Source organism: Corvus hawaiiensis, chromosome 23, assembly GCF_020740725.1.
Source record: "Corvus hawaiiensis isolate bCorHaw1 chromosome 23, bCorHaw1.pri.cur, whole genome shotgun sequence".
Taxonomy (NCBI): Eukaryota; Metazoa; Chordata; class Aves; order Passeriformes; family Corvidae; genus Corvus; species Corvus hawaiiensis.
In genome coordinates, this window is record NC_063235.1 from 1351030 (window position 1) to 1376903 (window position 25874).

Here is a 25874-nt window from a genome sequence, read left to right on the forward strand (position 1 = left end):
GGCACCACGGCCACCGGGAAGGGTTTATTTGAATAAACAATGCAGAAACTTCGGGTTTCCCCCCCCTAAACCCTGCAGGAAGCATTGCTGGGATGAGCGGGGAACGAGAGACATTTCTGGCATTAACTGAGGTGGAGGATTCCTATAAACCAGTGCAGCATTTCCGGGGCTGCCTCCCTTTGTGAAGATCCTCACTGCTCCCGAGCCACCAAAATTCTGTGGATCCCATAAAAAGGTGGAAAGGAGACGCTTGTCTGGTGATTTCATCTGCTCCGAGCAGCACGTGGCCTCCTCTCCCAGACATGTAAAAACAGCCAGCCCGTTCGCACGGTGCATAATTAAAGCCTGGAAGTCGTTGCCAGTGAAAATCTCGCCGCGGATTTAATAACATTTGGAAAAAAAAACCAACCAAGAGAGAGACAGCAGCGTGTTTTATTAATAACACGAGGCACAGCTCTGCTCTGGCGCGGGGATAAATCAGCCCCGCTGCCTCAGGACCAGCCCTGCACGTGCAAGTCGAACCCTGCCTTGCCTGGCAAGGTGGATTTATTTATTTTTTTTTTATTTTTGGTATTTTTCTTTTCCACTCGCGGTTCTGCTCCGACTCGCACCTGTTTTGAAGGGCTGTGGCCAGGGAAGTGTTGGCAGAGCGGGGAGGGAGATTCAGGAGGTGCTCAGATAAACCCCGCGTCAGCTGAGGCTCCTGTGGGGCCGTTTGAGGTGACTTAGCAGGGAGAAAAACCCCAAAAGGTGTCAATTCTTGACAGCCCCGGGGGTGTTTTGGGAGCGGTTTTATCTGCGGACAGCCCAGTGTGGGGCTGGGGCTGCTCCTGAGATCCCTAAAAAAGCTGGAGGAGGAGGAGCAGGCCAATGAAAGGGGCTGCCAGCAACCTCAGAGCGTTCCTAGCTTTCGCAATCCCCGTTCTGGGCTGGGCTTAACCCCAGGAAAACGAAGGGGGAAGGAAAATAGGAAAATGCCTAGTGTGTCCCGTGGTGGCACTGGGAGGGCAGGCACGGCTTTGCTCCTGGATCCCGTTCCCTTCCCAAGCAGCTCGGTGGCATCGGGAGCTGACAGGACCTGGCCCTGGCTCCTGTGGGGGCAGCTCGTGGTCACAGAGCCCCCGAGCCACTGGAGGGGTTGGGTGGAAGGGATCCGAAATCCCATCCCACCCCTGCCATGGGCAGGGACACCTCCCACTGTCCCAGGCTGCTCCAAACCCCAAAGTCTGGCCTTGGGCACTGCCAGGGATCCAGGGGCAGCCCCAGCTGCTCTGGCAATTCCATGCCAGCCCCTGCCCACCCTGCCAGGGAACAATTCCTTCCCAAGATCCCACCCAGCCCTGCCCTCTGGCACTGGGAAGCCATTGCCTGGGTCCTGGCCCTGAATCCCTTGTCCCCAGTCCCTCTGCAGCTCTCCTGGAGCCCCTTTAGGCCCTGCAAGGGGCTCGCAGCTCTCCCTGGAGCCTTCTCCTCTCCAGGTGAGCACCCCCAGCTCTCCCAGCCCGGCTCCAGAGGGGCTCCAGAATCCTGGAATCATGGAATGGTTTGTGTTGGGATGTGTCCTAAGGACCACCCAGTGCCAGCCAGGGACACCTCCCACTGTCCCAGGCTGCTCCAGCCCCAATGTCCAGTCTGGCCTTGGGCACTGCCAGGGATCCAGGGGCAGCCCCAGCTGCTCTGGGAATCCGTGCCAGGGAACAAATCTTCCCAATATCCCATCTAAACCCCCCCTCTGGCAGTGGGAAGCCATTCCCTGTGTCCTGGCCCTCCAGCCCTTGGAAATGTCTCTTTCCGTGTTTCCTCTCGGCTCCTTCAGGCCCTGGAAGGTCACACTGAGCTCTCCCTGGAGCCTTCTGCTCCCCAGGCTGTGCTGCTGCTCCCCACGGGGTTCTGCCATCCTGGGGGATGAACCCGGGCAGGACAAATCCCCTGGGCAGGGGTGGGCACACCCCTGGAATTCTGGAGTCACTGAATATCCCGAGCTGGGCACCCGGGAATGCCGGGCTCTGCCCTGCTGCCCATGTGGCCTCTGGTTGTGCCAGGCACCTTCACCAGCTGGAGAAAAGAAATTTCCCAATCTCTTTCAAATCTTCCCTTTTGCTGCTTCTAAAAATCCATGCTCAGGAAGGGAGCAATGGTAGAGAATTCCCAAAAAAGCCCAGGCTCAAGCTGCCAGCTCCAGGTTTCTGGGATGTTTGAGAGCCCCCTGAGAGCACCTGAGGAATGATCCTCATGTTGGCTGCTCCTCCTCTTCCTCCCTGGCTGTGGCAGTCCTGGGAATGGCAGAGCCCCACCGGGTTCCGCTTCCAAAATTCCACGCTCAGGAGGGGAGTGGTGGTAGAGGATTCCCAAAAAACCCCTGGCTCAGGGCATTCCAGGTTTCTGGGATATTTGAGAGGCAGATTGATATCTGAGAGCACCTGAGGAATGATCCTCATGTTTGCTGCTCCTCCTATTCCTCCCTGGCTGCAGCAGGAATGTGGGAATGGCAGGAGTCCATAATTCCATCCTCTGTCCCGAGCATCAGCCCAGGCAAGGAGCGCAGAACATCCTAAATTTCATTCTGTGCCCCAGCACCCTCCCCATGGCTTTTAAATCGAGCCCCTGAAGCTGGAGGTGAGAAGAGACAAGAGGGGAACCTCAGGAACGTCGTCCTGCAGGTCTGAAGTGGATTTGATGCCAAAACATCATTAATTTCTGCCCGATCAGAAATGAAATTCAGGCGTGATCAGCGCTGATGGGGAGGTCTCTGCAGAGCCCCGTTAGCTCCATTCCCCTTTCCCTTCCAAGACAGTTCCAGCACTAATTGAGCAGGATTCAAACCAGCTTTTCCTCGCGGTAATGTGGGTTCAGAGCTCGTAATTGACCTGCTGTGCTGGCAGGGCAGGGAGCTCCAGCAGCCACTGCCCGCCTGCAGCCTGTAATTACGGAGATTTCAACCCCTGAAGGAAAGTTTGAGGAGCTTTCTGTGCTGAGCTGGAAGTGTGAAATAATTTATAAACCTAAAAGGAAAAGGAAAAAGTCCAAGCGAGGCTTTGAGACATCTGAGCAGAGTCAGGGGAGGGAGCTCACAATTCTGGGCTGGTGGCACGACCCAGCTTTGTGGAGGAGGTTTTGGGCTGGGATCTCCTGGAGGGGGGACCAGGGAAGGAATTTTTGGGTCTTTTTCTCAGAGCTGTTGGGTGCAATGGGTGGGACAGAGGCGCCAGAGCAGATTTTCCATCCTAAAATCATAGAGGGCCACAGAACCCCTGGGTTTGGTGGTGTAGGTGGCCTCTGCAGCAACTCCAGGGGCTGGTGCTGGCCTCCCACGCAGCACATCCACAATTCCCTGGCCAGCAGCTGCCCAGGACACCCCAGTGCCCCTGGCAGCCCTTCTTCCATGGTCTGAGCTGCAGAGTGACCCCAGAGTGGCCACCAGGACCTTCCCCCACTGGCCCCCAGGACCCCCCCCCACCGGCCCCTAAGATCTCCCCCCACTGGCCACCAGGACCTTCCCCCACTGGCCACCAGGACCTCCCTCCACTGGCCCGCAGGACCTTCCCCCGCTGACCACCAGGGCTTCCCCCCACTGGCCACCAGGACCTCCCCCCGCTGGCCACCAGGACCTCCTTCCACTGGCCACAAGGACCTCCCCACACTGGCCACAAGGACCTTCCCCCGCTGGCCCCCAGAACCTCCCTCCACTGGCCACCAGAACCTCCCTCCACTGGCCACAAGAACCTTCCCCCACTGGCCCCCAGAACCTTCCCCCACTGGCTACCAGGACCTCCCTCCACCAGCCACCAGGACCTTCCCCCACCGGCCACCAGGACCTGCCCCCGCTGGCCACCAGGACCTGCCCCCACTGGCCCCCAGGGCTCCCCCCACTGGCCACCAGTCCAGCCTGGTGTTTGCCAGCGGCCACACCGAGCTCTGCCCCAGCCCCAGCCCTGCTCAGAACGGGGTGCCCCAGCCAGGGAGAGGTTGGCAGTGAGGTTCCCTGAGGCTGCACTCGCACAGGGCGCGGGTGGCGGCGCTGACCCGCACTGGGCACCCAGCGTGGCACTTGGTGTCTCCTTCTCCTCTGTTTTACCCCAAATGTTCCTCCCCGACCCTCCTGGGTCCCTCCCTTCCCCAGCTGGGGTTCCTCCCCTGCTGGAACCCCCCACATGCCCTTCCCCTGGCCCCTGGTGTCCCACGGCACCCCAGGTGACCCATCCCGGTGCCTTTCCGTGGTACAGCCATGCCCTGGGGCTGTGGCTGTCCTGTGGCCCTTCCTCTGAGCCCGGAATTTGTGTCCCCACCAGCCACTGTGGGACCGGGCCTGGGATGGGCTGAGGGCCCTGGGATGGGCCTGGGAGCAGCTGGGCAGGGCTTTAATTTTCAATAATTCCCCCGGCAGTGCCCAAGGCCAGGCTGGACACTGGGGCTTGGAGCAGCCTGGGACAGCGGGAGGGGTCCCTGCCATGGCAGGGGTGGCACTGGGTGGGATTTAGGTCCATCCAACCCAAACCATTCCATGATTCCATGAGATAACCCCATAAACCTCTCCCTGGGACTGCCCAGGAGCTGTTCTCACACACAGCAGCTGAATTTGGGGGCTGTTCATGCATCCAGCCGATCCCTTTGGATCCAGACATGGATTAGATCCCAGCAGAGAGTCCAGGCCCAAAGCCTGGGGGATTCCTGAGCCACGTGTGGGATGTTCCAGGCGCTCCATGGAGTCAGTCAGGTCAAGGCTGAGCAGCTTGGAGCAGGGCAGGGCTGCCTGCTCCCCCAAAAGCCAGAAATGCCAAGGCAGATGTGAAAACATCTGGACATCACCTAAAGCTCAAAGATTTCCCCCATCTCCTGCTGATGCCCAGCACTGGCTGATGCCCAGCAGGGCAGCAAGGAGCCCGCAGCTGCCACAGAGCCGCGGGGCAGCGAGGAGAACGGGCAGAGTGGGGAGGGCAGCTCGAGGTTTAAATGGACCTCTCTGGGACCCTCTTTGGAAGGCAGCACAAACGATTCCCACCAGCCCCTCTCGGCCTCCAGGTTCGCTCTGGGCCTGTCCTGTCTCCCTGCAGCTGCAAGGGAATCACGAAGCGCTCCAGGAACGCTCTCATGGAGAGGCTCCCTTTTATTTGGCCACCTGACAGCTCAAACACGACTCTTGGAGGCAGCTCTGCCTCCTGTCCAGACCCCCTGAGTTGGGAGCTTTGGGTTTGCACTCAGGTTTTGCTAGTTTTTTGTCTCTGAGGTGCTGCAGGTGGGGGCTGCGGGAGCTTTTTGGGAGTTACAGTGGGAAACTCAACAAGGATGAGCAGAGCTTTAAAAGCTGCACCCTCCAAAAACGCTCGGGATGTGCAGGGATGCGGGATCCTTAAGGATGAGCAGAGTTTGAAAAGCTCGACCCCCCAAAATGCTCAGGATTTGTAGGGATGGAGGAACCCCGAGCTCACCAAAGCCGTGTGGCAGCAGAGGGGTGAAGCCTCACCCACCTGGCCCCGTTTTGCGCCGGGCACAGGAGCTCAGACCCAGAAAATGCTTTTTTATCTTTCCACTGAAAAGTCCGAGCTAATCCAAAGTTTCGGGATTTGTCCTTAACTGCTGTGAGATTTAGAGCGAAAGAGGATTCCGGAGTATTTCATTTTTTTCTCTGCTCAATAAAACAACCAAAGGTAATCCCTTGGCTGCTTTTACACCCTTGGCACGATGCTACACTGGAGAATCAACTTCTAACCCAAAAGTTCTGTGAAAAATGACCAGACTTTGGAAGGTTTGGATTTGAATTTTTACACCGAGCCTGGCAGAGTCAGGCTCAGCTGGTCCTGCATGTGGGACAGCCTTGCTCTTGCATGGAGAGCCCCAGAGGATGTTTTCCTCCCACTGATAACTCCTCGTTTGCACAGGACAGATCCAGATCCTGCTGTGGAGAGGTTCTGATCCACCCCAAACCCAGCAGATATTGAGGCTCTCCTGGCTGGAGAAAATCAGGTTTCACCCGAGCTTCCCTCCCTGAGGCTGAACACTTCAAACAGCAAATTCATTCAAGTGAGAGCTTCTTCCTCCTGATCTCATTCCTCACACTAAAAATTGGGAAATAAATCAGCTACATCCCAAGGCAGAGCAGCCAAATCCCTGGAATAAAACATCTGTGCACACCCCTAGCAAACCAGAGCCCTTCCCACGGATCCGAACTCGGCTGAGCTCCCACACCTGCCCCTCGCAGGAGGGTCTTTCCCTTTTCTCTGGGGGTGGGGGATTGCAGCACTGGTGTGCACTGGTGTGCACTGGTGTGCGCTGGAGTCCAGGGCACCCCCACCCCGGGGGCTGTACCTCCTTCTTCCGCAGTCTCAGTGCCTGTTCTCAGGGTTCCCAGGAATCTCCCTCCTCATTTCCCAGGCCGTTGCCACGTGATGTTTTTCAGGAATCAACCCCCAAATGGCAAATTCTGATTTTTCCAGCACCTTTAACGACCCTGGGAGCACACAAAAAGATAAAAATCAGGGAAAAATCTCTTCTCGTGTCCAGGAAGTTTATCTGGGGCTGTGCTGGGGGTTGTGAAAACCCCTTCAGGCCCTAACAAGATGCAAGGTTGTGTTGTTTGCGGGATAACCAGGCTAAAACCTCCATCAGCAGTGGGCTTAGGAGAGCTGGGATCTTCCTTCTTTATTTTTAAATTGCCAAACCCCAGTCTGGAGGGACATCAGGCAGCTCTTGTCTCAATCAGGAATGTCCTGCCCAGTGCTGGGGCTGTTTTGGGGGCAGCAGATGGGGCAGATCCGCCCCCTGAGCCCCTACATGGCTACTTAAGCTTAAATTAAATACTTAAGTTAAACTTCACCTGGGAACACTCCAGCCCCAGTTAAGTCTCAGTTCCTTGGCCATGCCAACCAATTCCTGGCTGCTCAGAGAATCCCAAGGGTTCCAAGCTCTCTGTGCCAGTGGGTTTGGGGTTTCATGGTGGCACTGGTGGTGTCCCCTCAGCTCCTGGAGGGACCCTGTCCCTGATGCCCCCACTGCAGGTTGGTGGCAGAACCGTTCTGGCCCCTCCCAGAGAGCAGAGCTTGGCCCGGCAGCTCAGTGTTGGAAGCACAAAAACCGCTTTTAGGATTTCCTGCGAGTTTAGGGTTTGCTGCAATGCCTTGGCTCAGAGCGTGAGGGGGTTTGGATACCTCCCCTCCAATGTTTATTTGAGTTTATTTTTGTGTGTGGCCTGAAGCCTCCATTTCCTCCATTTCTAAGCCATCACATCGTGTTTGGAAGGAATTTTTGATGCGTTTCCTCGTCTAAAATATTTGGGATTTTTTTTTGCTGTGGCGCTCGTTAGTGAACAAAGCACAACAGGAGCGACAAACAACATAAAAACCGCGGTGAGGGCGGCCAGGTGACATTTCTGGAGGTGAGGGTGGCCAGGTGACACTTCAGGGCTGTGAAATAATGCCACTCGTGCCCTCCCATCCTGTTATGAGCACAGGGCTGGGATTTTCCAGTTGGGAATTCATCCCCTCTCCCTTTGGAGCCAGCAGAGTGAAAAAAAAAAAAACCGTTCTGGGTGTGATTCACCTACTCGAGATGTGGCTCTTGCACTGAAGTGAATCCACTCCAGGGCTTCCTGCACAAAAGGAGGCGTGAAGGAATTCACTCGGCCGGGTGGGATGGATTCCAGCCGGGAAGCGCGGGACAGGCACTGGGATATTTTTATTAGGAACAACTCGGCAGCCTGGGCTGCCAAGAACAGCAGATTGGGCAAAGGTGTGCAGGGCTCGAGCCCCCCCAGCCCCTCTTTGCTCCGGATTTCAAAGGATTCCTTTGTGCCATGGAGCAGCTCGGGAGATTCCAGGCAGGGAGGAGGAATTCCGGGAGCTCCGAGGGTTCAGAGTGCCCTGGGGTTTGTGGGAGCCGGTGGCAGGTGAGGGGTGGGACCTGGTGCCACACTCTGCTTTCCCTGCCGCTTCCCCCCTCACAGAATCCCAAATCCTTAAAGCTGGAATTTCCAATCTTTGAGGTTGGAAAAGCCCTCCAAGACCAAATCCAACCATCTCCACCTCCAGTTTGGAATTTCCAATCCTTAAGGCTGGAAAAGCCCTCTGAGACCAAGTCCAACCATCTCCTCAAGGTTGGAATTCCTGGAATTTCCAATCCTTAAGGCTGGAAAAGCCCTCTGAGACCAAGTCCAACCATCTCCTCAAGGTTGGAATTCCTGGAATTTCCAGAATTTCCAATCCTTAAGGCTGGAAAAGCCCTCCAAGATTATCAAGTCCAGCCATCTCCTCCTCCAGGTTAGAAAAGCTCTCCGAGATCAAGTCCAACCATCTCCTCAAAGCTGGAATTTCCAGTCCTTTTAGGATATTTTAAAGGCAGTTTTAGGGTGATTTCAGGCAGTTTTACGGTGTTTTAAGGCAGTTTTAGGGCGTTTTGAGGCAGTTTGGGGTGTTTTGAGGTGGTTTTAGGGAATCCATCAACATTTTGTCCCTTGAAGGAGTAAGAACCAGCATTCCCAGCCCCATCCAGGCCTTGTGCTCACCCATCCCACGGTGCCGCCCCATTTCGGGCTGAATTTTGGGATGAATCCAGGGACCAGGATGGTTTATCCAACGCTTCCTGTGTCATTGGGTGTTTTCCCTGCGAAGTGTCCCATTTCAAAGAATCCGGGGCCAAATTCCACCTCGCAGTCACTCGGTGGAAACGAACGGGCAAATTGTTGGGAAAACTTTCCTGTTTCTCTGTGTGCACACGGATGAGGCTGCAGGAGTGGGTCAATGTCAATGCAGAGGTTGGGGTGGCCAGGGGGGAAATACTGAAAATATTTAAAAATATTTAAAAATAATGAAGCAAGTTCAGCTGGAGCCAGAGAAGGGAAGGGAAGGGAAGGGAAGGGAAGGGAAGGGAAGGGAAGGGAAGGGAAGGGGAAAGGGGAAAGGGGAAAAGGGGAAAAGAGAAAAGGGGAAAAAGGGGAAAAGGGGAAAAGGGGAAAAGGGGAAAAGGGGAAAAGGAGAAAGGATGAGATGTACAGGAAGGTGTGTGTGTCCCATCCCTGGTGCAAACAGGGTGACCCCATGAGGATCTGGGTGACCCTGTCAGGACCTGGGTGACCCTGGCCAGAGCTGGGTGACCCCATCAGGATCTGGGTGACCATGGCAGGATCTGGGTGACCCCAGCAGGATCTGGGTGACCCCAGCAGGACCTGGGTGACCCCGGCAGGACCTGGGTGACCATGGCAGGACCTGGGTGACCCCAGCAGGACCTGGGTGACCATGGCAGGACCTGGGTGACCCTGTGAGGATCTGGGTGACCCCAGCAGGACCTGGGTGACCCCAGCAGGACCTGGGTGACCCCGGCAGGACCTGGGTGACCCCATCAGGATCTGGGTGACCATGGCAGGACCTGGGTGACCATGGCAGGACCTGGGTGACCCCAGCAGCACCTGGGTGACCCTGGCAGGACCTGGGTGACCCTGTGCCCCAGCAGGAGCTGGCAGGGACAGCCCCGAGCCAGGGGGCACAGCCAGCCTGGCTCTCCAATCCCGAATTGCTGCCGGCTCCTTCCCCAAGCAGGATCTGGGATTACTCAGACTTGGCTGCAGCCTCTGCTCCCAACATCTTGTTTGACAAATGTCAATTCTGAAGGGAAGAAAAAATAACTGAAATTTCTCTGAGACGGAGTTTCGGATTTAACATCAAGCAGATGCTTGGGCTAAAATTAGCTTAATGATTCCTCGTGCCTGCCACTTCCCAGGACATGTGGCTTTAATGGGAGCCTGGAATATCAACCCAACTTTGCAGGGATTTTTGGGATCATTGAAGATTCTGCATGGCTTTGAGACATTTGGGGGGAAGGGAAGGGAAGGGAAGGGAAGGGAAGGGAAGGGAAGGGAAGGGAAGGGAAGGGAAGGGAAGGGAAGGGAAGGGAAGGGAAGGGAAGGGAAGGGAAGGGAAGGGAAGGGAAGGGAAGGGAAGGGAAGGGAAGGGAAGGGAAGGGAAGGGAAGGGAAGGGAAGGGAAGGGAAGGGAAGGGAAGGGTGCAGGGACCTTTGGAGTTAAGGAATTGTGCAGATATGGAAAGGAGGATGCAGAATTCCTGGGGTGCCCCAGGTCCAGGATGGAGGGGATGGACGGTCCTGGGCGGCCAAAGGAGCACTGCCCTTAATTAGGGGTATTAATTACCCTTTGCTTGCCTAATTGATGGATGGCTGAAAAGGGATTTGGGGCCCGACTATTCCAAACAAAAACACCTCAGGAAAGGTGCCCGGAGGGATTTCCATGAGCAGGGGGAGCTCAGGGGTTCTCGGTGCTGCTGCCTGAGCCTGAAACTCCTGAAGGTTCTCATTCCACAGGAGTGTTCAGGGATTGACAGGTCAGGTTGGAAAAGGCTGTTAAATGTGTCTGAAATGTGGCGGATTCACAGGTTCTGCTGCTCCAGATTTCCCAGGGGGAGGGATGACGTGGAAAGAACATTCCCTGTCTCCTCTTCACTCAGGAGTGGGAATGCTCAGACTTGGGCATTGGGGCTTTAAAATGAAAAAAATCATCTTGGAATGGTTTGGGCTGGAGGGACCTTAAATCCCACCCAGTGCCACCCCCAGGGACACCTCCCACTGTGCCAGGCTGCTCCAGCCCCAATGTCCAGCCTGGCCTTGGGCACTGCCAGGGATCCAGGGGCAGCCCCAGCTGCTCTGGCAATTCCATGCCAGCCCCTGCCCACCCTGCCAGGGAACAATTCCTTCCCAAGATCCCACCCAGCCCTGCCCTCTGGCACTGGGAAGCCATTGCCTGGCTCCTGGCCCTGAATCCCTTGTCCCCAGTCCCTCTGCAGCTCTCCTGGAGCCCCTTTAGGCCCTGCCAGGGGCTCGCAGCTCTCCCTGGAGCCTTCTCCTCTCCAGCTGAGCACCCCCAGCTCTCCCAGCCTTCCCAATCCCAACAGGAGCTGTACATTCCCAGACATTTTCCCTGGATGGGAAGATTCTGACCCAGAAAGGTGAAGTGACTCGCTGAGGGCTGCACAGGAAATCCGTGGGAGAACTGATAGGAAACTTCCCAGTTCCCACAGTGGATTCCCAGTTCTTTGCTGGGAACCTCCTTTCCCACCAAGAGCAGCTCTGCAGCCGTGTGGATGGAAAAGCTGGAAGCCCTGGCAGCATTTTCAGGCTCTGTGAGTGGATTTTAGGAGGAGAGGGATGAGCTGGGAGCAGCTGGGAGCGTGCAGAGCACTGCAGGGCGCTCCAAGGAGGAGCTGGGAACTCCTGTACCGTAAAAAGGCTGGAAAAATGAGTAAAACTCAAAACAAAACCCCACCAGGAGTGCTGGGGATGGTTTGACAGAGGCCTTTTCAGGCCCTGGGTAATTTTTTCACAGTCTGGGCCAGGCTGAGGTGAGGGATGGGGCGGAAAAGGCTCCGGGTGAGGAGGGAGATGAGGTGGTTTAACCCTCCCGCACCTCAGGACAGTCCCTTTCCTGACTAAACAAAGGATTCCCACAAAAACCAGCGTGGCCTGAGCTTCACCCTGCGTTTCCGTGCGCCTGCAGTGGGAACAGGAGTCTCCGGGGAAGCTGGGCCTTCATTTTCCAATTTCAGCAAAACCACAGTTCGGTGCCCCGAGAGAAGCCACCAGCAGCGGGCAAACACCTCTGTGTGCACTGCCCTGAATGGCCACTTGTGCTGTTCGAGGGAAAATTACCCAAAAACGCCTTTCAGGGCGCTGGGGCATCGAGATCAGCGCCAGGGTGTTGGGGCTGTTGGGTGGCACGGGCACGGTGAAGGACCCTGGGGACAAATCAACTTTAAAAAATCGACAGCGGCTTTGAGTGAAAATCTTTGCTGTGCTCGTGTTTGGCTCAGGGAGAAGCACTTTAAAAGTGACTTTTGTGCTTTGCCAGGAATTTTGGTGCTTTTAATTTTACTTTTTACCAGGGCCTGGAGTGACAGGACACAGGAAATGGCTTTAAGGTGAAGAAGAGCAGGGTTAGGAGGGATTTTGGGAAGGAATTGTTCCCTGGCAGGGTGGGCAGGGGCTGGCATGGAATTGCCAGAGCAGCTGGGGCTGCCCCTGGATCCCTGGCAGTGCCCAAGGCCAGGTTGGAGCAGTGGGAGGTGTCCCTGGGGTGGCACCGGATGGGATTTAAGGTCCTTCCACCCCAACATTCCATGATTCTGGGATTTCTGTGAATTCCTGGGACTGATGGGAGCAGAGGCGCTTCAGCCTCTCCCTGGCTGCCCTTCCACACTGGACGGTGCCATTTTCACACGAGCTCCTCCCAGCCCGCTCGGAGCTCATCTCCATCTGCCAAAAACCAATAAAAAAAGGAAGGAAGAGTGGGGCTGTGTCAGGAGGAGGAGCTGCTCTGAGTGTCTGGGGGCTAAAATCCCGGCCTGGGGAGATGCTGAGGGTGATGGGGGCTCTCACACAACCCCCGAGGTGTAACCGACTTCTCCCGCTGGGACACGGAGTGAAGGAGGGATTTCTTTGGGAAAACTTTCCTGTTTCTCTGTGTGCACATGGATGAGGCCGGAGGAGTGAATCCAGCGGTCGGGGTAGCCAGGGGGGAATATTGAAAATATTTAAAAATATTTAAAAATATTTAAAAATATTTAAAAATATTTAAAAATAATAAAGCAAGTTCAGTGGAGCCATGGAAAAATGGTGGCATGAGGAGTGAGGGAAGGGGGAGGGGGAGGGGAAGGGAAGGGGAAAGGGAAAGGGAAAGGAAAAGGGAAAGGGAAAGGAAAAGGAAAAGGAGAAGGAAAAGGAAAAGGAAAAGAAAAAGGAAAAGGAAGAGGGAAAGGAGAAGGAGAAGGAGAAGGAAAAGGAAAAGGAAAAGGAAAAGGAAAAGGAAAAGGAAGAGGAAGAGGAAAAAGAAAAGGAAAAATAAAAGGAAAAGGAAAAGCTGCTTCTCCTTCTGATTTGGGTTCCTTGAGATTCTATCCATGCTCCTGGGAGCTTTAATTCATTTATTCCATGTCCACCCAAATATCTGAGCCCAGTTTGAGGAAGAAACTGGATTTCTTGTCCTTCCCAGTCCCTTCCATTGCCAGAGCCCCCCCGCTCAGTCCAGGTTTTGTGGCCTCCGAGTGCCAAACCTTAGGCTGCTCCTGGCCCATCATGGAATCATCAGGGTTGGAAAATATCTCCAAAATGATCAAATTCAGCCTCCAACCCACCAGCACTACCCCATGTCCCCGAGGGCCACATCCCCCCCCTTTCCTGAGCACTCCCAGGTGACCCCACACCTCCCTGGCCGGTGCATTCCAATGCTTGAGCACCCTTCCAGGGAATAAATCTACCCTGATATCCAACTTAAACCTCTCCTGGTGCAGCCTGAGGCCTTTTCCTGCTGTCTCAGCAGAGCTGAGCTCCAGCTGTGACCTGATCCCAGCGCCGGGGCCGGAGCAGCTCCCATAGGAAAGGTCCCTGCAGGAGGAAAGAGCCCCAGTCCCGGCGTTTATCCATGAGGTTTGGCAGGTTCCGAGTCCTCGAGGTGGATCCAGGGTCTGGCTGCATCCCTGGAATTCCTTAACGGCCTTGAGCAACCGCGCCTGGTGACGCCTGGTGACACCTCGGTGACACCAGGGTGACTCAGGCTGAGGGACAGGGTGGAGCAGCCGCGGAGCAAAAGGAAACCAAGAAAACCTTTTAACCCCGGGCTCTGATTCTCGTTTCTGGCAGGAAGGAGAGCAGCTGAAATTGGGTGTGAAACGGGGCTACTGAGGGCACGGGGCTACGTGCTCGTGGTGAGGGCGAGTTGTGGGTGCGTTATGGGCGAGCATCTCCTCGGGCTGGGCACCAGGAGCGCTCTGGGGGCGCAGTTTTGGGGCTGCTCGCTCGAGCCAGGCTGGGGCTCGACAGCGGCTTCATTCACTCTCCTGCCAAGCAACACCTCGGGGGATGTTCACCCCAAAAAGCACATCCTGTGAGTTCCTCATTTGGCTGCTGGTGTCATTCTTTCCATCCGAGATTTCACACCATCTTTTTTCGGCTTAACCCTGACTTTATTGAGCCTGGAGTCAGACGGGAACGGAGCCAGTGGTCGGGGGGGGGGGGGGGGGGGGGGGGGGATGGTTTTTTCTCTTTTCAACCTTTTTTTGTGGCGCATCAGTCAAGGGGAGAGGGGATGGAGCTTTGCTGTGCCAGCTTTGGGGTGCAGCTGCCTTCACCAGGGAATATTCCACCAGGGATGCCCTGGAGAGCAGCAATCAGTTATCAAATTACTTCTCAAACACGTCCTGATGGGCTGAGCAAAGCAATCCTGCCAAGAGTTCTCGTTTTCCCCACCTCCAGCAGGACTTCAGTGAGCACGGAAGGAACAGAACCGTTGTGCTGAATAAGCAGATGTAACTTAAGTGTAAACACAGCCCGGGCTGCGCTTCTGCTTTCTCCTAAAAAGCCCCAGGCTGCCCCTGCCCAGCTGCCCGCAGCACCCAGGGGTGTCCGGCTGTGTCCTCAGAGCTGCCTGGAGCTGGGATCCTGTGTGGGAAGCGTCAGGGAATCCCTTTGTCTCCCCTTTTTATCCCAAGGGCTCAGGCGTCCCCTTTGTATGGGAGCGATCCCAGAATCCCGGAATGGTTTGGGGTGGAAGGACCTTAAATCCCATCCAGTGCCACCCCTGCCATGGGCAGGGACACCTCCCACTGTGCCAGGCTGCTCCAGCCCCAGTGTCCAGCCTGGCCTTGGGCACTGCCAGGGATCCAGGGGCAGCCCCAGCTGCTCTGGCAATTCCATGCCAGCCCCTGCCCACCCTGCCAGGAAACAATTCCTTCCCAAGATCCCACCCAGCCCTGCCCTCTGGCACTGGGAAGCCATTCCCTGGGTCCTGGCCCTGAATCCCTTGTCCCCAGTCCCTCTGCAGCTCTCTCGTAGGCCCACTCCGAATGCCAGAAATCCAAGCAAAAAAAGCGATAACCCTCTGAGCATAAAGTGATAAATATAAAAATACCCAAACCCCGAATACGGAAACAATCCAAACCAACCAAAAGAAAAAAAAAAACAGAAAAAAAAAGAGAAAAAATTAAAATCAAACCTTGGGATGTGTTTTAGGGATACATCAGGCACGGAGCGGGCCGAGAGCAGCTCTGTGCATGTGGCGTGAGGAACTCGGAGTTCCCTGCGCTGGAAACTCCGGCTGTCCCCACTGTCCCCGCTGTCCCCACTGTCCCCGCTGTCCCCGCTGTCCCCATTGTCCCGGGCTGTCTCCTCTGTCCCCATTGTGCCTGGCTGTCCCCTCTGTCCCCATTGTCCTGGACTGTCCCGGACTGTCCCGGGCTGTCCCCACTGTCCCCGCTGTCCCCGCTGTCCGCACTGTCCCGGGCTGTCCCCACTGTCTCCTCTGTCCGCACTGTCCCCGCTGTCCCGGGCTGTCCCCGCTGTCCCGGGTTGTCCCCGCTGTCCCGGGCTGTCCCCTCTGTCCCCGCTGTCCCCGCTGTCCCGGGCTGTCCCCGCTGTCCCGGGTTGTCCCCGCTGTCCCGGGCTGTCCCCGCTGTCCCGGGCTGTCCCCTCTGTCCTGGGCTGTCCCCGCTGTCCCGGGTTGTCCCCGCTGTCCCGGGCTGTCCCCTCTGTCCCCGCTGTCCCGGGGTGTCCCGGGCTGTCCCGGGCTGTCCCCTCTGTCCCCGCTGTCCCCACTGTCCCCGCTGTCCCGGGCTGTCCCCTCTGTCCCCGCTGTCCCCTCTGTCCCCGCTGTCCCCACTGTCCCCGCTGTCCCCTCTGTCCCGGGCTGTCCCCTCTGTCCCCGCTGTCCCCACTGTCCCCTCTGTCCCGGGCTGTCCCCTCTGTCCCCGCTGTCCCCACTGTCCCCGCTGTCCCCTCTGTCCCGGGCTGTCCCCGCTGTCCCCTCTGTCCCCGCTGTCCCTCCCGCAGCCGCGGGGATGCTCCGGGAAGGGTTCCCGCTCCCCCCGGGCGGGGGTGCCCCGCTCCGCTCCCGCTCCCACGCCGCATCCCGAGGGAAGGGCTCCGGCGCTCGGCTGCCGGGAAAGGAGCGGAAAAATGCGGAAAAATGCGGGAAAATGCGGAAAAGCGCGGAGGGGAGCGGAGGGGCTCCCTCGCCATGCGCTGCCGGGGGCGGCCGCCGCGGGCAGCGCCGGTGCGGGAGCGCCGGGAGCCGGGACAGATGGGGAGGGACGAGGAGGAGGAGGAGGATGTGGGGGAGGAAGGCGGCGGGAGGGATGGAGAAGGGAGGGAGGCGGCGGCGGGCGAGCCGCGCTCAGCGCCGGGCCCGCAGCGCTGCCTCGGCCGCCGGGACCCCCGGCTGCCCCCGGCTCCTGCAGGCAAGGAGAGGTGGGAATGTCGGGATGAGCGATGGGAAGGGCTGCGGAGTGCGGGGGGGCAGCTCGGACCCGCTGCCGTGTCCGGCCCGCCCAGCTCGGCCCCGGGCGGGACAGTGGGACCGGGCGGCGGCCGGAGGATCCCCGGGGATGGAGGATCCCTGGGGATGGAGGATCCCCCTGGCCGGAGGATCCCGCTGCTGGAGGACCCCCAGGACTGGAGGATCTCCGGGCATTGTGGACTCCCAGAACTGGAGGATCCCCAGAACTGGAGGATTCCTGCGGCTGCAGGACAGCCGGGGCCGAAATATCCCCAGGACTGGAGGACTCCCAGGACTGGAGAATCCCCGGCGCTGGAGGATCCCCGGGGCCGGAGGACGCCCAGGACTGGAGGATCTCCAGAACTGGAGGACCCCTAGAGCTGGGGGATCCCCGGAGCCGAAGGATTCCCAGACCTGAAGCACCTCCAGGACTGGATAATTCCCAGGACTGGAGGATCGCTTTGGTCGGAAGATGCCGTGGCCGGAGGATTCCTTTGGCCGGCGGCTCCCGGGCCGCGCGCGGAGCCCCAGCAGCCGCCTGACAACAGGAAACAATGTGGAGTGAATGGAAAAAGGGGGAGGCGCTGCCCGAGCGACTTCCCTTGACATCACTGCCCAAATAAGGAGCTTTAAACCAACCTTTTCTATTGCAGCGCGGCAGAAGATCCCCCTGGAGCCGCGGGGTCCAGCCTGGCGCCGGCAGAGCCATGGGAGAGCCGCGGCTGCCGCGCGGGGGGCGAGTGCAGGTAACGCCGAGCGCTTCTCCGGCCCGGCTCCGTGTGCGTGTGTGCGTGTGCGTGCCCGGAGAGCGGAGGTTTGGTGGGGTTTTATCGTGTGTCAGCCGTGCCCAGCGCCGGGAGGGCACGGCAGGCGCTGAGGAGTCACTGGTGGCACAAGGGCACCGCCGGTGAGGTCACCGCAATGAGTAACCAGGAGTTGGGTGTCGCTGGTTTTAATTTCTTTCCCTCCTGGGCACTGCGCTCTGTTGGACACCCCGAGGGGGTTGTGGCTCTTGATCGGCCGCCAGCACCTCCGGGGCTGCTGTGCTGGCACTGCCACCGGCTCGGGCTGTTAATTGGCGGCCGCCCTAATGAAGGAGCCGCGCGCTGTGGCTGCAGCTGAGCGCTGGCGGGGCTGGGCTGGGCTGTCTGCCTGTCTGGGACGGATTTCCTCCTTATCACTCGCACAGGAAAGCGAGCGCGGAGCCGAGGGGTTGTTCTGGGGCCACACGTGATGCGCCAGGAGCTGTGCCAGCGAAACCCCCGCGGGAGCTCCTGCCAAGGAGGATGTTTGGATGTCCCCGAGCCAGGGGCTGGACCTGCTGTCCCTGGGGTTGACCCGCGGGGAGTTTTATCCCTTTTAAGCGCTCCTTGATTAGCACCTGCTCATCAGTGAAAATGAGGCAGCTTTAAAAATGCATTAAGGCTGAGTAAATGAGTGCTAACGATTTAAGCTCCTTAATTCTCCTCGATGGAAATTAATAACGCCTTTGATGCGCCGCGAGGTGCGAGCGGCGGTGCCTCCCGGGCTGAGCCGCTCTATGCAAATGCGGGCATTGTTATTCCGGAAAAAGGCGCTGTGCATGATTTTATTTTTCCCCTCCTCTTTCCTGCGCTCCCTGGCCGTGGGGAGAGGCCCTGGCACTTTTACCCAGTTGCCGGCTGGCGCGTCGAAGCGGCCGGGGCAGCTGACGCGGTGATTTATGGTGTGAGCAACACAATCCAAGCCCCACTCCGCTGCCCGGGGATCACCTGCAGCTCCCAGGCTTTGAGTTTCCCCTGGTGCTGAAGGATCCTTCGTGTCAGGGCACGGAGCCAGGTTTTACCTTGGCTCTCTGGATGTCCCGGTGGCCCCTCTGTCCTGATTCCCAGCTGTCCCGGTTTATTTGGCATCAGCGATCCCCCCAGGAAGGTGCTCGTGCTGGTGGGGACTCGGTGTTCTTCTCGCAATCTCGGTGCTTCGGGAACTTTTCCTTTGGATTCTCGTGGGAAAATGTTCCCGACGCCAGCAGCGTTTCCTCAGCCGGAGCAGGTGGGGGGTGGGAAGCTGTGATTCTCACTCGGCTCGGGGGTGTCAAAAGGCTGCGAAGTGTCACATTGTCCTCACCCCCTTCTGCCTGGCCCTCTTTAACTGAGGGGCGCTGGAAATAGGGTTTCTTTCATCCCTTCGGGGCAGGGGGGGTTGAGCTGTGCCGGTCTGGGCTGATTCTCAGGAATTCTGCCCCCAGGGTTTGCCGTGGGGCTTCTTGGGCTGGTGGAGAGTTCTCTGCAGTCCTTGTTAAGGAAGGACACCCCAAAATCTGTAGAGGGCCTGTGTGAACTGTGCGTCCGAGAAAGAACTTGCAGGAGTTCCTGGGTGATTAATTAATGAGCGTGTTGGCAGCAAACTGGGGCTGGGGGGCACAGGGGCGGTGCAGTCCCTCAGAAAACCCTCTGAGGAGCCCGGAGAAGCTCTTGCAGCCCGGAGGAAGGGGATTTACTCGCCGTGAGTGACCATTTTCATCCTCACCCACAACGGGCGCTTCTCCCTCCTCCCTGTTGGCCCCCATCCATCCCAGGAGCGGTGTGCAGCTCCTTCCTCGCGCTTCCAGCACGGGAACAAGGCACCCTCAGAAGGTTTCTGTGCCCCCTGCGCTGCTCAGAGGCCGCCCCAGGTGCGGGAGAGGCGGAGAGAGCAGCGCCAGCACCGCAGGCTCCGCTGGGTTGGTTCTGCTGGCGGGGCACGTTCCCAGCTGGGCTGGGCTGGGCTGGGCTGGGCTGGGGGGGGGGCGAGCAAAATCCCAAATGTTTGGAGTTGGCTCTTGGAAAACACGGGGCAGGAGAATGGCTCAGTGTTCGGGGCAGCGTGATCGGATGTGGGGAACCACTCCGGGGAGCCGCGGGTGAGTCCCGGCAGCAGCGCTCCCGAAAATAACATTTATCCTGCAGCGAACAACAGAAGCGCTGTTGAGAAACCTCCCCCGGGCTGCGGGGCCGGGCAGCGCTGCCTCGAGAGGTTTCCCAGGAAGCCGAGGCAGCAGGGAAGTGTGTCCTGGAGGGAAATCACCACGGCCATCCTGGGGATTGGGTGGCAGCCCGGTAATGAGGGGCTCCTGGGAACTCCCCGCGCGTCACTGGCACAGTCCCAGGGCCGCGTCCGGCTGCTCCTGCCCCAGCAGAGCCGATTTCCCTCCGCCTTCCTCCGCTCCTGCCCCAGCAGAGCCGATTTCCCTCCGCCTTCCTCCGTCCCCGCTGCTCGCCGAGGTTCCTGCTGCCTCCCAGCTCTGCTGCCAGAGCTCCTGGCCGCGTTTGGCCTCACGCGTTGCGCTCCAGAAGCGCCTCAGCAGCCTCTAAAGCGCCTCAAAGCCTTCGGTTTCTTAGCAAGGGGAGGGTCAAACGTAGGGGAAAAGGGAAATGACCCTCTGGGAAGGAGAGCGATTTATTTCAGATGTGCACTCAGCAGCACTGTCCGTGCCTTTGGAAAGGCTGCTTGTTAGGGGGTTTTATGGCTCTGCTGGGATCTGCTCGGGATGCAGGGAAAGGGTTGTTCTGTTTTCCACCCTGCCTGCTGCACTTGCTGGGTTCTCCCTCCCCACCTCTGGCTCGTTAATCCTCGCTGAGCTCAGACCACCTTGCAAGAAGCCAGCAGTGATTTGTGCCCCGGCTGGAATTCCAGAAATTGGGCTTTCCCAGGGCGCTCAGCTGGGATCCTGGTCCCTGCGATGGGGCAGGAATCACAAATGAAGGAGATTTCCATCGTGCCCGGCTCTAATTAGGAGCCTGCAGAAGGTGAACCTTCTAACGAGCATCAAAGGGCGCTTTGTGCGTCCTTGCTGAGGGGGCTGGGGGGGTTCAGGCACTCGGAAAACATTTGGGGACAGTGGATGCAGCCAGAAATCGTCCTTGGCCTCCACACGGCCTCGTTTTCTCTGCAAAGCCCTGAGCCAAGCCCAGGCTCTCCTCCCTGGAAGTCTAAGCTTTCCCTCTCTAGGAAGTCCAGGCTCTCCTCCCTGGGGAGCCCAGGCTGTGAGAAGCTCCTGCAGTGCTGAGTTTTGGCCACTTCCCACTTTTTGGAGCTTTCACAAAACATTTGGGGAGAATGAATGTGGCCATAAATCGTCCTTGGCCCCCACGCTGCATCGTTTTCTCTGCAAAGCCCTGAGCCAGGCCCAGGCTTTTCCTTCCTGGGAAGTCCAGGCTTTTCCTTCCTGGGAAGTCCGGGCTTTTCCTTCCTGGGAAGTCCAGGCTCTCTCCTCCCTGAGCCAGGCCCAGGCTCTCCAGCCTGGGAAGTCCAGGCTTTTCCTTCCTGGGAAGTCCAGGCTTTTCCTTCCTGTGAAGTCCAGGCTCTCCTCCCTGAGCCAGGCCCAGGCTCTCTTCTCTGGGAAGTCCAGGCTCTTTCCTGGGAAGTCCAGGCTCTTTCCTCCCTGAGCCAGGCCCAGGCTCTCCTTCCCGGGAAGTCCAGGCTCTTCTCCCTGGAAGCCCAGGCTCATTCCTGGGAAGCCCAGGCTCTTTCCTGGGAAGCCCAGGCTGTGAGGAGCCCCTGCAGAGCTGATTTTTGTCCACTTCCCACTTTTTGGAGCTTTCGGAGAAGCCGAGCAGGGCCTGCAGGTGCAGCAGGTGGGGGAAGCAGCCCCGCAGAGCTGGGTGGGATGAGTTCAGCCATCCCTGGGTGTTTACAGTGGAAACCTTCAGAGCAGCCTCTTCCCGCAGAGGAACAGGAACCAACCCATTAAAGACCTCGGTGGTATTTTTGTAACCTTTTTTTTTTTTTTGGTGTTTGTTTCCAGTTGGACGGAAAAATTGCAGTTTGGGGACGCTTTCCTTCCTTCTGGGAACTGCTGGGCAGCTTTTGGGCTGGGATGAGTGAGGGGAAAACATGAGATCAGGTTTTCCTACCTTCCCAAAATGGACTTGCTGTAAGCTGTGAGCTGCTTGCTCCCCACTGCCTCGAAGCCAGGCACCACCCTGACTGATTTTTAGGAGGGTTTTGGCCCCAAAATCAGAGCAGAGCATCTTCAGCATTGGGGGAAACCTCATTAAACCCTTCCTCGTGCTAATGAGGTTTCCAGCTTCAGCAGCTCCTCGGTTTCCAGATCCTAAATTGTCTTTTAGCCTGTCCCTCATTCCTTTCCAGGACTTTGGAGGGTCACCTGCTCGTTAAAGTGTTATTCTTTGGGGTTTCAGGTATTTTGCTCTGTTTCTCCAGTAATCCTACAGATTTTAGGCAGGGCTTTGCCAGAAAACAGCAGGATCCAGCTGAATTCAGACCCGGCATTTGAGGTTCTCCCAAATCAGATGCAGCGAGACCTGGAGGGGTTTGCTGAGCCCTCACTTGGTGCTGAAAGAGGGGAAACCTCTGGAGAATCCCATAAAATTGAGCGTGGCCCTTTTCCCAGTAGGCTTGGGCTGAAGGGCAGTAATTCCCTGAAACCTTTCCAGGACTGAACCCCAGCTCTGCCATGCTCAGGTGGCCTCTCCTGAAGGATTCACTCATCCACAAGGTGCAGAGCCACACAGCCAGCAGCTCCGTGACCATTTCTTGTCACTTTTTATCAGAATTAGGAGGAGATTTCTGCCTCAGGCGTTCCAGGACCGGCCTCCTTCACCCTCAGCTCTGGGATCCACCTGCTGGAGGCGACGGAGTTGTTGGCATTTAGGCAGGGAGGGATTTGCAGTGGGAATTGGGAAAGTCTGAGGGTTTTTAGGAGCTTTTTGAGGGTTCAGGAAGGACCCCCTGAGCCCTGGATTTGTGGCTGGTTCCTCCTGCCTCAAGCAGCTGGGAGATTCCCAGGAAAAAGGGTGGGATAGGAAGGCTGCCCCCATTCCCTGCTGCCCCTGCGGATGCCGAGGGATGCACGGAGCGGCCCCAGGACAGAGCAGGGGGTTCGGAATGCCAGGGAGGTGCCTTAGAGCTTTTCGTGAGGCGTCGCTGACTCCTCAAACGGCTGCCCACAGCTTTCCTGTGTTCCCTTTATTTTGGGGGGCTTTGGGCTTTGTTCCCTTGCTGGGGACACTCACTACATTTTGAATTTCTAAATTCAAACAACCCAAATGACAAACGACCCTGTTACAAATTTGTGGGGAAAGATGGGGTTAAAAGGAGGCAAATAGAGATGAAAAATACGAACTATTCCTACAGCCCACGTGGATGGATTCCCATGGATGCTTTTGGGATGGTCCCATCACCTGTAAATCAGGAGCTGCGCTGGGTCACAGGCTCAGTAAAGAGCTGGAAGCTGTGTTTGACCCTTTTGTCACAAGGTTTAAATCTGATAAACCCCCCTGGGAGCCCTCAGCCCCACTGGGATCAGTGATTCTTTAATTCTTTGTACAAATTACTCAGATTTGAGGCCTCTCGGCATCCCAGCTGCAGTGCTGGTCTGAGCTGGGAGGAGTGGGACGGAGGCGCAGGACAGAGCTTTTGTCTTTTGGGTGTATTTGAACCGCCGCCGAAAATCTGCTGGGTCCGTGCATGTTTTAAAAACTCAAATAAAGTCTGGGTTGTGTTTGAGGGAAAGATGCCCTCAGCCCGAAGTGTTTGTGGAACCAAACGGGGCAGGGGAAGGTCAGCCTGGAACCAGGAGCGAAAACAGAGCTGGAGATGCCTCCAGCAAACGTGGAGCTGCTCTGAGCTGGAAGGGAAGTGGGGCTGGGTGTTTAATTACCTCCCACCAGCTTGCCCGTGGCGCTGAGGTATTTCCTTCATGACTTTCTCAGGCTAAAATTAACAAAACCTGAAGAGAAACCACTCTCGCACCGCGCTGTTTACGTGAGAAAATCGGCCGGGGCACAACGGAGTGGCCACCGTAGTCTGGAATGAGCGTGGGCTCCTTGGGGCAGCCGGCATCTCTGCTGGAACTCGTCCTGCGACGATCCGAAAAGGGGTTTGGGGCCGATCTCCCTCTGTGGAGGAGTGCGTGCCTCAGTTCCCACTTGTGTGAAATGGGCTTAAAAACCAGGAGCAGGAGCCGGGCTGGTCCCGCAGGGCTCAGTAAAGGACCGGAAATTTGCAGTTGTCACCCTTTTGTCACGGGATTTAAATCTGGTAAACACCCCTGGCACCCCTCAGCCACACTGGGAGCTGATTCCCAGTTTAAAGAGACTGATTCCCAGCTTAATTAAAGAGATTCTTTAATTCTTTGTACAAATTACTCAGCGTGGGCTCCTTGTGGCAGCGAGGATCTCTGCTGGAAGTCGTCCTGCGACGATCCGAAAAGGGTTTTGGGGCCGATCTCCTTCCGTGGAAAAGTTCGTGCCTCAGTTCCCACTTCTGTAAAATGGGGTTAAAAATATTCTCCCTCTGTCCGTCCGTCCCGGCAGCGCTGCCACTCTCCCCCCACAGCAGTTTGCAGAAGACCACAGAGTTTTTTCCACCGAGGGTGAAAAACACTAAATAAAAATAAATTTGCTGCTATTTTAACTGGGATTCCAAGGAAATGGTGCTGGAATTGTGCAGGGAGTGACTGCAAATAACTGGAACCTGGCACAGAATCCCGGAATGGGATTTGGGTGGGAAGGGGACTCAAAGATCCCATTCCAGCCCATTCCATGAAGGTGTCCCTACACCTCCCACTGTGCCAGGCTGCTCCAGCCCCAATGTCCAGCCTGGCCTTGGGCACTGCCAGGGATCCAGGGGCAGCCCCAGCTGCTCTGGCAATTCCATGCCAGCCCCTGCCCACCCTGCCAGGGAACAATTCCTGCCCAAGATCCCATCCAGCCCTGCCCTCTGGCACTGGGAAGCCATTGCCTGGCTCCTGGCCCTGAATCCCTTGTCCCCAGTCCCTCTGCAGCTCTCCTGGAGCCCCTTCAGGCCCTGCAAGGGGCTCGCAGCTCTCCCTGGAGCCTTCTCCTCTCCAGCTGAGCACCCCCAGCTCTCCCAGCCCGGCTCAGCCTCATTAATTAAAGATTCCCAGCTCTGTTCACCGCTCTGGCCTGGGGCATCTCTGGGGGCCCAGCGGCCACCCCAAAAACTGCTGGCAAGGGCAAAAAAGACCCAAGAACCATTTAAGATTTCACTTGAACCCAGGCTGGCTCCTCACCCCTCCCCTCCTCAGCATCCTCCGGCGATGCCTCAGTGCCCCACGAGCTCCCTGGCTCATTCCAAAGGCGATCCTGCTGAATTCCAGGGGCGTTTCTTTATCCCAAACCCTGGGCACCCTCGCAGAGCTGGGGAGCTCTGGGGAGCTCTGGGTTGCACCGGGAGCAGGAGCAGGAGGAGGGGTGAAAAAACCCCTTAAAACTCCTCTCCCCAGGGCAGGGACAAGCTCAGCCCGACCGAAGAAACCAAAGGCTTTGTTCAGCTGTCTGATTTCCAACCCAACCCAGCTGCAGAGCTTTTCCTCACCCCAAGGCGCTGCTGTGATTGTGCTGGAGCAAAACCCTGCAGGGCCGGCTTTAGGATGCGCCGTGCGGGTTCTTTGAGGCGTTTTGAATGTTTTAGGATGCACCGTGCGGGTTTTAGGCTGAATCACACAGGTTTGGGATGCATCCTGCAGGCTTAGGATGCACTGTGCAGATTTTGAGATGCCTTATGCAGCGTTTGGGATGCATTTTGGAGGGTTTAGGGTGCATTTTGCAGCTTTTAGGATGCATTAAGCAGTTTTAGGATGCATCGTGCAGGTTTTAGGCTGAATTATGCAGTTTTAGGGTGCATTTTGAATGTTTTGGGATGCATTGTGTAAGTTTAGGATGCATTTTGGAGGGTTTAGGATGCATCATGCAGGTTTTAGGATGCATCCTGCAGGCTTAGGATGCACTGTGCAGGTTTTGGGATGCCTTATGCAGGGTTTGGGACGTATTTTGGAGGGTTTAGGATAAATCACACAGGTTTAGGATGCACTATGCAGGGTTTTACAGTGCATTTTGGAGGGTTTAGGATGCATTTTGGAGGGTTTAGGATGCGTCCTGCAGGTTTAGGATACGTTGTGCAGGTTTTAGGATGAATCACACAGGTTTAGGATGCACTGTGCAGGTTCAGGGTGCATTTTGGAGGGTTTAGGATGAATCACGCAGGTTTAGGATGCATTCAGCAGTTTTAGGATGCATCGTGCAGGTTTTAGGCTGAATCATGCAGTTTTAGGGTGCATTTTGAATGTTTTGGGATGCATTGTGCAAGTTTGGGATGCATTTTGGAGGGTTTAAGATGCATCGTGCAGGTTTTAGGGTGCATCTTGCAGGTTTAGGATGCACCGTGCAGTTTTAGGATGCACCGTGCGGGTTTTAGGATGAATCACACAGGTTTAGGATGCATCCTGCAGGCTTAGGATGCACTGTGCAGGTTTTGGGATGCCTTATGCAGGGTCTGGGATGCATTTTGGAGGGTTTAGGATGAATCACACAGGTTTAGGATGCATCTTGAAGGTTTAGGATGCATTATGCAGGTTTAGGATGCATTGTGCAGGTTTTAGGCTGAATTATGCCGTTTTAGGGTGCATTTTGGAGGGTTTAGGATGCACTGTGCAGTCTTAGGATGCATCATGCAGGTTTTAGGATGAATCACACAGGTTTAGGGTGCACTGTGTGGGTTTAGGATGCATTTTGGAGGGTTTAGGATGAATCACGCAGGTTTAGGATGCATCTTGCAGGGTTTTAGGGTGCATTTTGGAGGGTTTAGGGTGCGTTGTGCAGGTTTTAGGCTG

At 56.9% G+C, this 25874-nt stretch overlaps 1 protein-coding gene across 1 annotated transcript in view; it reads left to right on the top strand.

The window, feature by feature from the left end:
* LOC125337527 (transcription factor HIVEP3-like) overlaps positions 1 to 25874 on the top strand; it is a 244864-nt gene that overhangs the window by 111718 nt on the left and 107272 nt on the right. Inside the window, 1 exon segment of the mRNA XM_048327365.1 lies at positions 16912 to 17004. The gene's annotated coding sequence lies outside the window, so the exon portion shown is untranslated.